Genomic DNA, 12,500 nt, shown 5'->3' with positions numbered 1-12,500 from the left:
GGATCACAGTTTGTTGAACAGTCAAATTAAAGATTATGGAGTATGGGGTAGCAAGAACATCGGCTCCTTCTTTAAGTAGCCGAGATGGACTCTGGTTAACCTTCCTTACTTTTAATTATTTACGTGTCTTCATGGTATTGATGATGATCGCTATAACGATAACGATAAGGATGATGACTATGTTGATTATGATGGGCTGATAACATGATTCTGTTCGAATTCCTAACGTAGAGAACATTGTGGCGGGGAAGAGCACGACCCAATCCTCCATCTACAGTGACCAATACTCTAATGGCACATCAGACAAAGCAGTTGATGGGAATCCTGACCAGGAATTTAAGAATGGACACTGCTCACGTACTTTAAAAGATAATCCAAGCTGGTGGCGAGTGGATTTGAGCAGTCCTGTCCAGGTCTTTGAAGTTCGCATCGTTATTGGGAATTCGCCCTCGTCTGACGGGTCAAATGTTACAAGGAATCAAGTCTACAATATAACATTGGGTGAGAGAAACACTTGCAGAAATCTGCTTTTGAAACATAGTGAACTGAGCCATAAATTTAACAACAAGAGACTTTTCAAGCTTGACTCCAAGAGAATCATAAGTTAAATGTTTTGTTATTTACTGTAAAGATTTACAGATTTCAAAAGCTTTTTGTGTACTCCAATTAAGAATTGGTTCATGGTTAGTGTGCGTATATGGAGTTGTGGAAGTTATGAGAGCACGATAGAGGCGTAAGAGTTGCTCGAAGCGATTGCCGAGGGCACCTCTAGTATCTTGGGTGCATTCGACACTTCCCAAGTGCATCCAATCTCGTTCCCAGAGCCTCTGTTACCTTTGTCCAGCGGAACGGGCGCGTGAGGCTCTGGAATAATCCAAAACCGGAACCAGAAAACTCTGGTTCCGGTTAAATAACTGCGCGTCCGTGATGGGAACGGTTAGAAATCAACAAAAACATCTGAAGTTTACCTTGCCACGAAAGCGCTTATTTTTCACTCGCGAGACAGTACATATGAGTATAAAGACATCTCGTAATACACTCGAAACGTTTAAACTGTGGAGAATAAAAAATAACGGGAGCAATTTTTTTTAATGGATAATTATGTGGCTAGCCTTATATACGTATGTTTTATCCCTGCCAAGGGACTCATCAGAAACTTTTTGGCTTACTCGTGAAACATCGCGTTTGAAGTCCCGCAAGGATCAAAATGACGGTGGCAATCTGGGAATCCTTATGTGATGTAAGGCCAGATTCCAGATTGCCACCATCATTTGATGCTAGCGAGACCTCAAACGCGATGTTTGACGAGTTAGCCGAAAGGTCTCTGATGAGTCCCTTGGCAGGGATGAAACATACGTATGTAAGGCTAGCCGCATAATTATCCATTGGGAAATTCTTACACTTTTTCAAAATTTTTCAATCAAAACAAATCGACAAGTGACAACTAGGAAATTCAGAATGGTGTATTTTTAAAAACAAAAACGTTACGGAACTGGTAAGTAGTAAAAAGATTTATTTCTAGATTAACTTCGACCTCGTATAGATAAAAATCCGGAAGAAAGCATAATTTTTTAGTTTAGAATTTAAAAATTGCAGGAAATGAAACCGTTTTTCAACAGCCAATCAAATATGGCCTCTTTTGGATTTGACCAGAGTCTCTCTTTTCCGACCGCTGGTCAAGGGAACGGTGACTCTGGGAACGATATTAAAGTGCATCCAGAACTTAATATTTGAGTATATGCACAGCTAAAGACATGAACCAATTATTTTATAACATATCAACACGAAAAGCCGCTTCAGTGATTAAATTCATAATTCTTATCATGGGAAATAGAAGCAAGTAAGCACTTTATTGGCTAATTGAAAACACACCTCCTTGAAAAACAAGTGCACTGGAATTGGTCTGAAAAAATGCCCATAACGTTTGATCTCCTGACTATCGGTAAAAACAAAGCGGAAAAAATACGTCTTCAATCTATAAAAGAAGTGACAAGTTCTGTAAAAAAAAATATATATTCTTTTTGACTCAACGGCTTGCTGAGTTTGGGCGTTTCAAAACAACATTTACATTCAAAACAGCATTTACACTGGATTGTGCAGTTGGTGAAAATAGGATAGTTTGGTGTCATGTTGTCTTGCGTGTCCAGCAAACTTAGTTTCTTGACCTCACTACGGAAAGTATCGGTAGTAATTTAATAGCAAGGTGAAGCTACTTTTCAAAGCTATTAACTATGTGCACATTTTTGCATTAGCGGTAGTCCCGTTGCCCATACTCGGACAGGTTACTAGTTACTAGTATTTTCCTTTTCAAACGATATGTAGGCTTGACCCAAACCAACTGTAGTCATTCCGTGGCGTTAAACTATAGATTTGTGTATAGCGAATTTCACCTTCATTTCACTCGAGCTCCACGGTCCATCTTTAGGTCAATGATCGCTTTTTACTTCATCTATGACTAATTTTTAATTTGACAGCAAAATATCTATTAACTTTTATGGTTTAAATTTAACCTTTGAAAAAATCCAACTTCTTGATTAATTACGTATAAAATTTATTAAAGTGCCCCTGTGATTAAAAAAAAAAAAATCACTTCCTCTTTTTCTTCAGATTTTAAAAGTGTGTTTGCCTAACACCTAACTGGCAAACTTTTGAGCTTTGACTTTTATCCAAAGGCCGTTTACTTTGAGTGTAAGTTTTGGATTTCACGGTCCGCCATTACTCACGTTTAAAACTGACCGATTAGACCTCAGAGGGTTGGATCCAGGCAAAAGAGACGTCTAAGGCTCACCAGCCTAAAATTTCAGCGTGTGAATGCCGCCTATTATATATGCAAAAGGTGAGTATAAAAATCTGAAAGCCCAAAAGTCCAGTGCTGCATATTAATTCTGCAGTGTACACACGCATTGTATTCTTAAACTAGTGAGCCTTTGACGTCATGTTTTCCTCGATCCAGCTCAGATCTTAAAATTAGTAATGGCGGATCATTAAAAAGGAAAATTCCAGTTCAAATAAACAGGTGTCTTTTTTAAATCAAGGCTTAAAACTTGGTCCCTTAGCGTTTAGTTTACATAGTTTTAAAACCCAAAGAAGAATAAGAATTGATTTTTTGGTCACAGTGGCCTTTTAAGTTTAGCCTGTACTCACTTTGACAAAGGGCTAATTCTCAAAACTTCAGCTTGCTAGTTCACCAAATTAACCCAGAAAAACAAAAATAAAGGAGCTTTTTTCACTTGAATTGCAGGCGGCAGCTTCAATGTAACAAATAATACAGTTTGTGCGCAATGGGATGCTTCATTTGACCTGGAAGCATCACTTGTGTGTCACATAAATCCGCCAAGGAGTGGCAGATATGTTGGTATACTCACAACCAGAAGACAGTTCCTACAGCTCTGTGAGGTTGAAATCTTTTCAAAAGGTGATTCAGTGTTAAGTAAAGCTGTAGTAGAACTGGCGTACACAGCATTATCTTTTTTTATTCCCGTGTAAGGCTGACACACTTCTACTCTGCATCTGGTCGATTCGGGGAAGCCTCGTATCCAACGTCCTCAGGCTTTTTGGTCAGCGGGTGAGACCCGGAGAGATAACAGACTCCATTTTCCCAGAAAACGTGTGGTTCGGGTCTTATTGTGCATGCTTAAGTTTAAACAGAAGCAGTAAACAGCAGGAAATAAATGGCGGGTTGAAAATGTTCGAGAAACAAAAACTTTAGTTTTACGCACCATAAAAGAAACTGGAGAAATGATCATTGGCTTGCTGTAAAATACCCTGTGAGCAGTTGTTTTTTCCTACGCTTCCCGAAAGAGAAACCACTGCAAGCAACCATTAAGCCCGCCGCACACTTGAGGAAAGAGCTGAGCAAACTGCTTCACGAGGCGGTTTGCTCAGCCGTTTCCTTACGTGTGCGGGGAAATTGTGGTGAGAAATTCGCCTCACGAGGCCGTGAGGATAAAATCAAACATGTTTGATATTTTTGGCCTCGCGAGACAAATTCCTCAATGTGTGCGGCCATCGTGAGAATCGAGCTGAGCTTGGTTTAATCAAGCATCCAATAAAAATACATGGCATACTCACGTGACTCCAGCGGTTCAGGATGGTGTCGGAGGAAGAAATTCCGACGTCACTGAAGTCACGTGAGAATGCCATGTATTTTTATTGGATGCTTCATTGACCAAGCTCAACTCGATTCTCACGATGGCCGCACACAATGAGGAATTTGCCTCGCGAGGCGAAAAATATCAAACATGTTTGATTTTTTCCTCACGGCCTCGCGAGGCCAATTTCTCACCAAAAGTTCCCCGCACACGGTGAGAAAACGGCTGAGCAATCCACCTCGCGAGGCAGTTTGCTCAGCTCTTTCCCGGCACCGTGTGCGGCGGGCTTTAGTTTCTTTGATTGAGCCGCCGTCCAGCGCCAAGGACTAATAAATTTAATTTGAACTGGTAAAACGAGTTATTAACTTGTTTTGGTGCCTGCGCAAGCGTTCAGCTACGTAGCTGCTGCGTTTGGGCGAGCCTGCTGTCTAATAATTTCATATTTTTCCACGAAATAAGACGAAACGCATCACATGGAGTATGACGTAGTTCGCACATCCTCGATGGGAAATCTAACGGTAGCTCGCAGTGGTTAAACTAACTGCTCGCGGGGTAGCTGTAAAAGCGAGTGAAGATGAAACTTATGACGCTTTCACTTATTTATAAGTGTATTTTAGTGTTTCATCGTGGATTCCATCGTAACTGAATACCATCGTGCAAGCAACACGATCGACAAATTTTTGTGGAAATGACACCAATGTCCTCTTCTACACAATTCTATGTTTCCTTTATTCTGAATTGCTTCGACAAGACCTTTTTCCACGGAATTCTTCCCAAAGAGACTGATGTAATGTTTTCCCACAGTACGTTTGCAACAGTTACGGGAATCAGTTTTGAGCAGCGTGGGAAAACTCCCGTGCTATAAACGGTTGCTATTTATTAGTCGAAACTGGTTAAGCAGCTGCTTAAGGCCGCTGTTACACGTTGAAACTCTTAGCTGAAACTTATGTGCAACGGCGCTGCAAAAAAAGTTTCAGCAGACTTTGCACCGTGTAACATAAAAGGACGAAACTCGTTCGGAAACGTTGAAACTGGTCTTGAAATGTTGTTTACATGGCCTTAGCCGGTTTCTGATTTGCTTACGCAGCGTAGCCTAACAAGACTGATTATGAGTGAGACCAGTTTCACGAAGTGGTGTTACATGGTTAAACTCCTGTTTTTATCACCACTGCAATTGCTGCGACCGTTGCAGAAGTAGAAAGCGGTTCTACTTTTCGTGAAACTTGTCTCGCAACGGAAGTTCCAAAAAGTTTCACGAAACCGACTATGTTACACGGTGCAATGCCTCCTGGAATTTGTTTCGCAGCGCCGTAGCACACAAGTTTCAGCTAAAAGTTCCAACGTGTAAAGCCGCTGTTACACGTTGAAACTTTTAGCCGAAACTTTTGTGCGTTGCACCGTGTAACATAAAAGGTCGAAAATCGTTCGGAAACGTTGAAACTGGTCTCGAAATGTTGTTTACATGGTCTTAGCCGGTTTCTGATTGGCTTACGCAGCGTAGCGTGACAAGAGCGAGGGAGACCAGTTTCACAAAGTGGTGTTACACGGTGAAACTCTTGTTTTTGTCACCACTGCGATCCTTGCGACCGTTGCAGAAGTAGAAAGCGGTTCTACTTTTCGTGAAACTTGTCTCGCAACGGAAATTCAAAACGTTTCACGAAACCGACCATGTTACAAGGTGCAACGCCTGCTGAAACATGTTTCGCAACGCCGTCGCACACAAGTTTCAGCCAAAAGTTTCAACGTGTAACAGCGGCTGCAGACAATTCAAACCTCGACGTTTAATTATTAATTATTTTTGTGGTTTATATATTTCTGAGATGCTTTAAGTCTCGAGGTGCTTTAAGTTAGGGGAAGACAGCGACGGTAAAAAAAAAAAACAAACAGCACTGAAACTAGTTTTAGATTTCGAATCTCCCTCCATATTTTGGAGCTTCCATTGTGGTACTTCGTTATATTACTTACCGACTTCCTGTCGGACAGTCATTAGGGACTTTAAGATAGTACACGACGGTAGACTGGGACGGTTAGATGAGTGCCATGTCACGAAAATCCCCGTGACATTTGACCGTCGTGCTTCTAGGACGGTATGTTTTCGCCGGGTTTCTCGTCGTGGAATCTACGGTGAAAACGGTAAGAATTCATCCATACTTATTCGCACTATTTTAGACTTTTCCTTTATTATTCCTTGAAAAGTGATCACCCAATGGGTTAAATGTGCATTTGGTTGTGTTTGTCTTGATTTATCCATCGCTGATACGAAAAAATCTAGCGAAACTTCTGAATTTATTCATAGACATCACTCGGCCACATGGCGGCTCAAACCAAAATTTGCTTGTTCTCAATGTAGCGTTATCCATAATCCACCATGACACAGGAGGAAAGCAGAAAACAAAGGTAAAAGAGCTAATTGTACCCGCATTTTTTGTTTATGAACCAATTCTCGTCTTTCTCTAGTCTGAACTCGGATTTACACTTGCTAGAATCCAAGGAATCTAAACAAAATGGTTCAAATTCCCAGTAAGGATAAAGAGGATTCACTGATTCGTATTCATGGTCTAAATTAAGAAATTGAACCTTCTGCAAAAGAAATTACAAGAGAATTTCTCTCCTCTTCAAAAGACATGTTTATTCCACCGTCCTACGGTCGTGTTGGCCGAATCTTAAGTTAAAAATACCGTACTCGTCCCAAGTCTCCGGTATACGCATTCAACCGTCCCAGCCTACCGTTGTCCACTATCTTAAAGTCCCTATTGTTATGCAAGCGTCCAATAAAAAAAATGTTTAAATCTATCATCCCAGAGTCTCTCCGGGGGCTCACCTGCTGACCAAAAAGCTCAAGGACTATGGGTTCGAGATTGGGAGCCACCAAATCACAAAATTCCACTGCGAAAATAGGTTCAAATGGCGTGCTGATCAAGATCGCGACATTTTTCACAGAAGGGTCTTTCGTGGTTGGCCATAACGTATGCTGTAATAATAAGAAGAGTATAGCATGAACAGCTGTGATCTGTTGTAGCAAGGCAGAGTGATTGCAGTGGTAGTGGAAATTTCAGCATTCAGTGTTCATGTCCATCCCTTATTTGATCTTATGTTTGTGGTAAGTAGTATTCCTCGCTTACATACGGCTGCATATTGGAAATCATAGAATTTCCATGGAAGTGGAACCTTATTAACAATGGCGGATTTGATGCAAATGAGGCTGGAACCTCATTAACATCCGCCATTTTGTTTTGGTGGGAAGCGTTCCATACTAATGAGCAGCAGGAGTCCATAAATGGGCGTAGCACCGGAAGTCCGCTGCAAATGTCACGCAAACCGGAAATCAGGCTAACATCACGCAAAATGAAAGTTTATTGACAAACCCTAATTTTACAAGTGGGAACGTGTGGGGGTCCGAGTGACCTACCCCGGTTCTCTGAGAGAAACTTGCTACACATTTACTCTAGGTGGTCTTGGACTGCTTGGCAACAATCGGATGAACTAGGACCACGTTTAGAAAGACCAATAGGAAGCAGGGCCGCGTTTAGATCACAGTTTAATCAAGGGACTTGTTAAGACACCTTAAAACCTTCAAAAGCAAGAACAATGTTGTCGCAATTGATGTTGAATTGACCGTGACCCTGCACAATCTTTTGTTTTTGCTTCGCACGGGTTTGCAAATTAGTTGCGCATAATTTAATCGAAGGATTTGATTGGTTATCTTCTCGAAAAAAGGTGTGTTTTGTGCAGGGTCAAGGCTAAAAATACGGACAAAAATATGAAACTAAGGGTGCGTTTTTTTGGGAAAACCCGAAAAAGGATTCTTGAATCCAAAAACGGATTTTGCGTTTTTTGGGGGAAATCCAAAATCCATACTCGAGGAGGATACTTCGGATCAATCTAAATCCGGATTTTTGAGATTCACCACTTCAGCGTTTTTTTTGGGAAAGGATTTGAAAAAATTACTTTTGACAAGCGGTTTTCCATGAAAAATGATACACAACAGCTACCGTACATGACAGTTTAACCCAAATGTTTTTCTCGCGCCATTTTTCCGTGCGATCATAGACACGAATAGATCGAAAATAGTTAGGTTTCCTGCAAATTCACACCAGAAATTATACTAGAAGTGTTTTTGACAGCATTAATATTGTTAGAACCTTACCCTCTGTAATCGATTTGTACCTTAGAACGCATGCTTTTCTCCACTCCTTTCATCAATCGCTAAGGTATTTTTTTTCTGGTGGCATTTTCATTGAAGAATTTCTCCAAAACAAACCAGTTAACCGCTACTTTTTTTTTGTTCTTCAAATTGCACGCAACTCTGGGTTTGTTTGTTTGCATTGTCATGGAAAATAATCCTTTTTCAGATTTTGTGTGTTTTTGACGCTGAAGAATCCATTGATTGGAGATCACAAATCCGTTTTTGGATTTTCCCAAAAAAAAACGCACCCTTTGAACTTGTCGAGTTTCATAACCATCTCCATGCATTTATACGAACCAATAAGGGGTAAGTCACGTTCGCCTAGACCATACGAAAGAGTTCTAATGAGGAGGAAATTTAATGAAGCGGACATGTAATGAAATGACCCCTTTTGAAAACACCTAAATGAAGGAAAAAGGGGGGTTGGCGAATGTAGACTGAGAGCAGTCTCTTTCTCTTCCTAACTTCTGTAGAGCGTAGCGCGCGATTGATCGAGCGAACGAGGAAGCCGCAACCCGGCGAATATATTAATGCGAAAATGTATACACTTTTCGAGCAAAATATTGAGCTTGGTCGCGCTTCAACTATAATTTAATAGCAGCGCTATTGTTTTAAATCCAATGCGATAATCGTGGCCTTTCTTTACACGAGTTTACGATTTTATTTCCTTAACGCACGATTCTTTTATCAATTATAGCATACGCTAACAAACTTTTATTTGAAAACGCTTGAAAAATAGTTAGCAACGATGGTTTTAAACCAGAATTCCGAATCACTAAGGCTCATTCTATATAATTCTATATTGTTTTCAAATGAGACGGGAGTATTATGATTTTGAACGTAGTTCAAGGTTTTCTTAATTCGGATTTTGAGAATCGCTTGAGACCATTTTATTGTGAAACGGGAGTATTTAGTTGGTTTCATATCGTATTTGAAAACGGTTCACAACGTTGACGTAGTGAGCAAACAACAACCTTTGAAACGCTTTATTCACAAAAAATGTACTGTCGAATTTCGAACGTTTGTCTTGTTTGTTTCGAAAATATCCCGACCGTTTGTTTTCGTTTTGTGGCCACTGGTCACGTGTGACTGACATCGAATACAATATTCACTGTTAACGCATGCTCGATATGAAGCAGGCCGTGAGCAGAGTCTTCTTTCCTCTTCCCGACTTATCAATGAAGATCGAAAGAGACTCTGCTCGCAGGGTAGGAGACTGGGAGATTTGATGACCAACTAGGAGACTCCCGGGAAAGCGGGAGAGTTGGCAGGTATGTAATAATGGCATAGTACTCGAGATTCGAAGGGAAAGGCAGCAGATAAGAATTTGTTTGTTGTATTTGTGAGAAATAGTTCTCCTAAAAACCAAACGCCGCATTGTAGCAGTAATAACCTTAATCCAAAAAAAGGTTGTTTTGAAACGATATATGTAAAAAGCGCGTAAAGGTCGTGAGTTGCGGAGGTGATGTTAAGCGATTTTCTTTCTCAAGGTTTTGCAATAAATGCTCTGGAACTATCATAATCTTTTGTATTTTCCAGCTTGGATGTTTTGACTTGTAAACAGTCCCGTAAGTACATTTCGAGTGGGATTGATTAGGCACTTTTGCTTCGAGCAAATGTGAGTAGGTCCCTGTACGCGTGGTGTCATCAGCGAAGACATTTTTGGGGCCACTTTTTGGACGGAACTTAGTAACTGTCTCCTTTCGTCACGGACGTGACCTGGGCCCTAGTAATGTTAACATGGCGACGGGCCGCGCTATTTGTGCATTCTTCGAGGAACAGAATAATCTCTCTACTGATTTGGATCCGCATTATCCTGGAGAATTGTGCTTCAAAGTGTGAAACGTGGCATAAAGCAAGTATTTCAAGAGCAATAGACATTAGGCTGATTTAGCAACAGAACGGGAACGTCAGTGGCGACGGCGCAAGCAGAAAAAATAACAATGAGAATTCAGAATAGAGTAGACTCCACTCTTTCCTTCTCTATTCTAAATTCTCATTGGTAGTTTTGCTGCGCGCGACGTCGCCACTGACGGTGCCGTTCTGTTGCTAAATCAGCCTATTGTTTTATGGCTACAAACGTAAAGAATGTGGCGACGGGAAAGTGGTCCCAAAATCGGCAAAATATGTACGCAACACAACGAGAGATAATTTGGGACCACTTTAAAGTGAAATTATACTTGGTGACACGTGTTTTGCCTTAATTTTTGGCTGGAATTTCGGGCTTTGGTCTCCCTGAGCTGATCAGTACTGTTAGCCGGTAACTGTGTTAGCGAGTTTCTGCGTAGTCGGTTTCCGTTTTAGTTAACTCACAACAATTAATGCATCCAGTATGTGTACTGTTTGACACCAAAAGGGATTCAAAATTTAAAAAATACATACTTGAAAATAGTGTTTTACAAGCAGTGCTTTGAATAGAAAGATTTTCAAAGAGTCTTTAAGATATTCAGTATAATAGGGAGAACTGTTTGGCTAAAAAAAGCAGGTGAGCTCTCGTGTTTCACCACCACTCTACTACCCTAGTTTTCTTTTCTTTACTTGTGTCATGTCAATGGAACTCAGTAATGGACGGCTGGTACTAGGTTTGTTCAAATGGTAAGCAAAAACTCCCGAGTGGGAAATTTAGTTGGGATCGGCGCGTATCGTTCACAAAATTTGTTTAAGGTTACTGAGAGAGTCTGGAGGGAGGAAAAATCATGGGGGAATCCAAGGTTGTTTACCATTTACAAGCAGAGACCGGTTGGTACTAGGTTTGTTCAAATGGTAAGCAAAAACTCCCGAATAGGAAATTCAGTTGGGATCGGCGTGTACCATTCACAAAATTTGATCAAGGTTACTGAGAGAGTTTGGAGGGAGGAAAAATCATGGGGAATCCAAATGGTAAACAGGTTTTCCCTTTGGGAATATTAGACTACCCTTCAAGAAATCCCGTTTTATCCAGAAAATTTTCCTTTGGGAAGACCAAAATAGGCTTACCATTTACATTCCAACCGAAATTTCCAGATTTTTTTGGTAAATGGTAAACAACCAGTAATTCACTACTTGCACAATCCCATAATGTAATACGTTTTTTTTTTGGGGGGGGGGGGGGGGTTGAAGCATGATACGATGCAAGCATGGCGGCAAGCACGGCGCTAATGAATCTCTGTGGAAATTTAAATTTTAAATCAAACAAGAAGCAGTTCAAATGGAATGGTGATCTAAACGCATTGAAAGACTTTTGGATAGCTGAATTAGAAGAAGGAAAGACAGAGAGTCTGTTAAATGTTGAATCTAAAGGAAGCAGCGAGATTTTAAAATTCGAAACCGTAACGGTCAACTTCTATCCAAGTACGAAAACGCTACAAGTACAAGGCCCATTAAGAGACGAATACTCAAGCAAGCTTATGGATATTATTAAAAATGGAAGCGTATTTAAAGAACAAGATCAAGTTGCCTCAGAGATATCAAAATCTAGCGCAGAAGATACGGAGGTGATAGTTGCTGATTCCGATCCATTGTTAAGTTTGAAATCTGCACATGACGACCGTTACGAAGAGTTTGAAGCCTTCATGAAAGCTCAACGCGAATTTAACAACAAAATAGAAAGTCAGGTCTCGATGAACTCGGTCGCATTAAACGAGAACGTTATTGAGGTGCGGGATTTAGAACACAAATGCAAGAATCTAACAAAGGAAGCCAAACTTTCCTGCGAAAGAAGAATCGAAGAGGTCAGATCTGAAATCGGTGCAGAGTTACAAAAGCTAGGCAAGCAGATTGCAAGTCTAAATTCGAAACTGTCATCCGAACTTAAAATCTTGAAGAACAAGGCATCGTCGACGGAGGACTCCATTAAGCTCATCTTACACCAACTGGACCAGATAAAAACCAAAGTTTGCTCATCTGAGCAATCACTCCTGGAGCACTTACAAGAAACCAGCGCCACATCAGCAAGACTAAATAGTCAGGAACCTGCACCACCACGCAGGACGGAAACTTCTAATCCAGAAGAGGTACGTACGTACGCTGTAGTTACATCGAACAGATACGAATCCCTGGCCGAAGAAAACCGTTCGATTGATGAACTCGCATCTACAGGCATGCAACCAGTCATCCCCCAGTCTGATAATCAGCCAGCAACTACTGCAAGCTCCACTCCTAAAAGTACACAACCTCAAATCCAACAACATACTGCAGCAGGATCTAACCGAAATCAGGAACATAACCATTCTTCGAATGGCCCT

At 40.9% G+C, this 12,500-nt stretch overlaps 1 protein-coding gene and 1 pseudogene across 1 annotated transcript in view; both read left to right on the top strand.

The window, feature by feature from the left end:
* The first annotated feature begins 3,247 nt into the window (after positions 1 to 3,247).
* Positions 3,248 to 12,500, top strand: part of LOC138045667 (angiopoietin-1 receptor-like) — a 130,644-nt gene continuing 121,391 nt past the window's right edge. The window contains exon 1 of the mRNA XM_068892242.1: positions 3,248 to 3,415. The gene's annotated coding sequence lies outside the window, so the exon portion shown is untranslated. The remainder of the gene's footprint in view (positions 3,416 to 12,500) is intronic.
* The window catches only part of LOC138046158 (uncharacterized), a 1,869-nt pseudogene continuing 762 nt past the window's right edge, over positions 11,394 to 12,500 (top strand).

Source organism: Montipora capricornis, chromosome 4, assembly GCF_036669925.1.
Source record: "Montipora capricornis isolate CH-2021 chromosome 4, ASM3666992v2, whole genome shotgun sequence".
Lineage (NCBI taxonomy): Eukaryota > Metazoa > Cnidaria > Anthozoa > Scleractinia > Acroporidae > Montipora > Montipora capricornis.
This window is presented reverse-complemented; position numbering and strand designations above follow the sequence as displayed.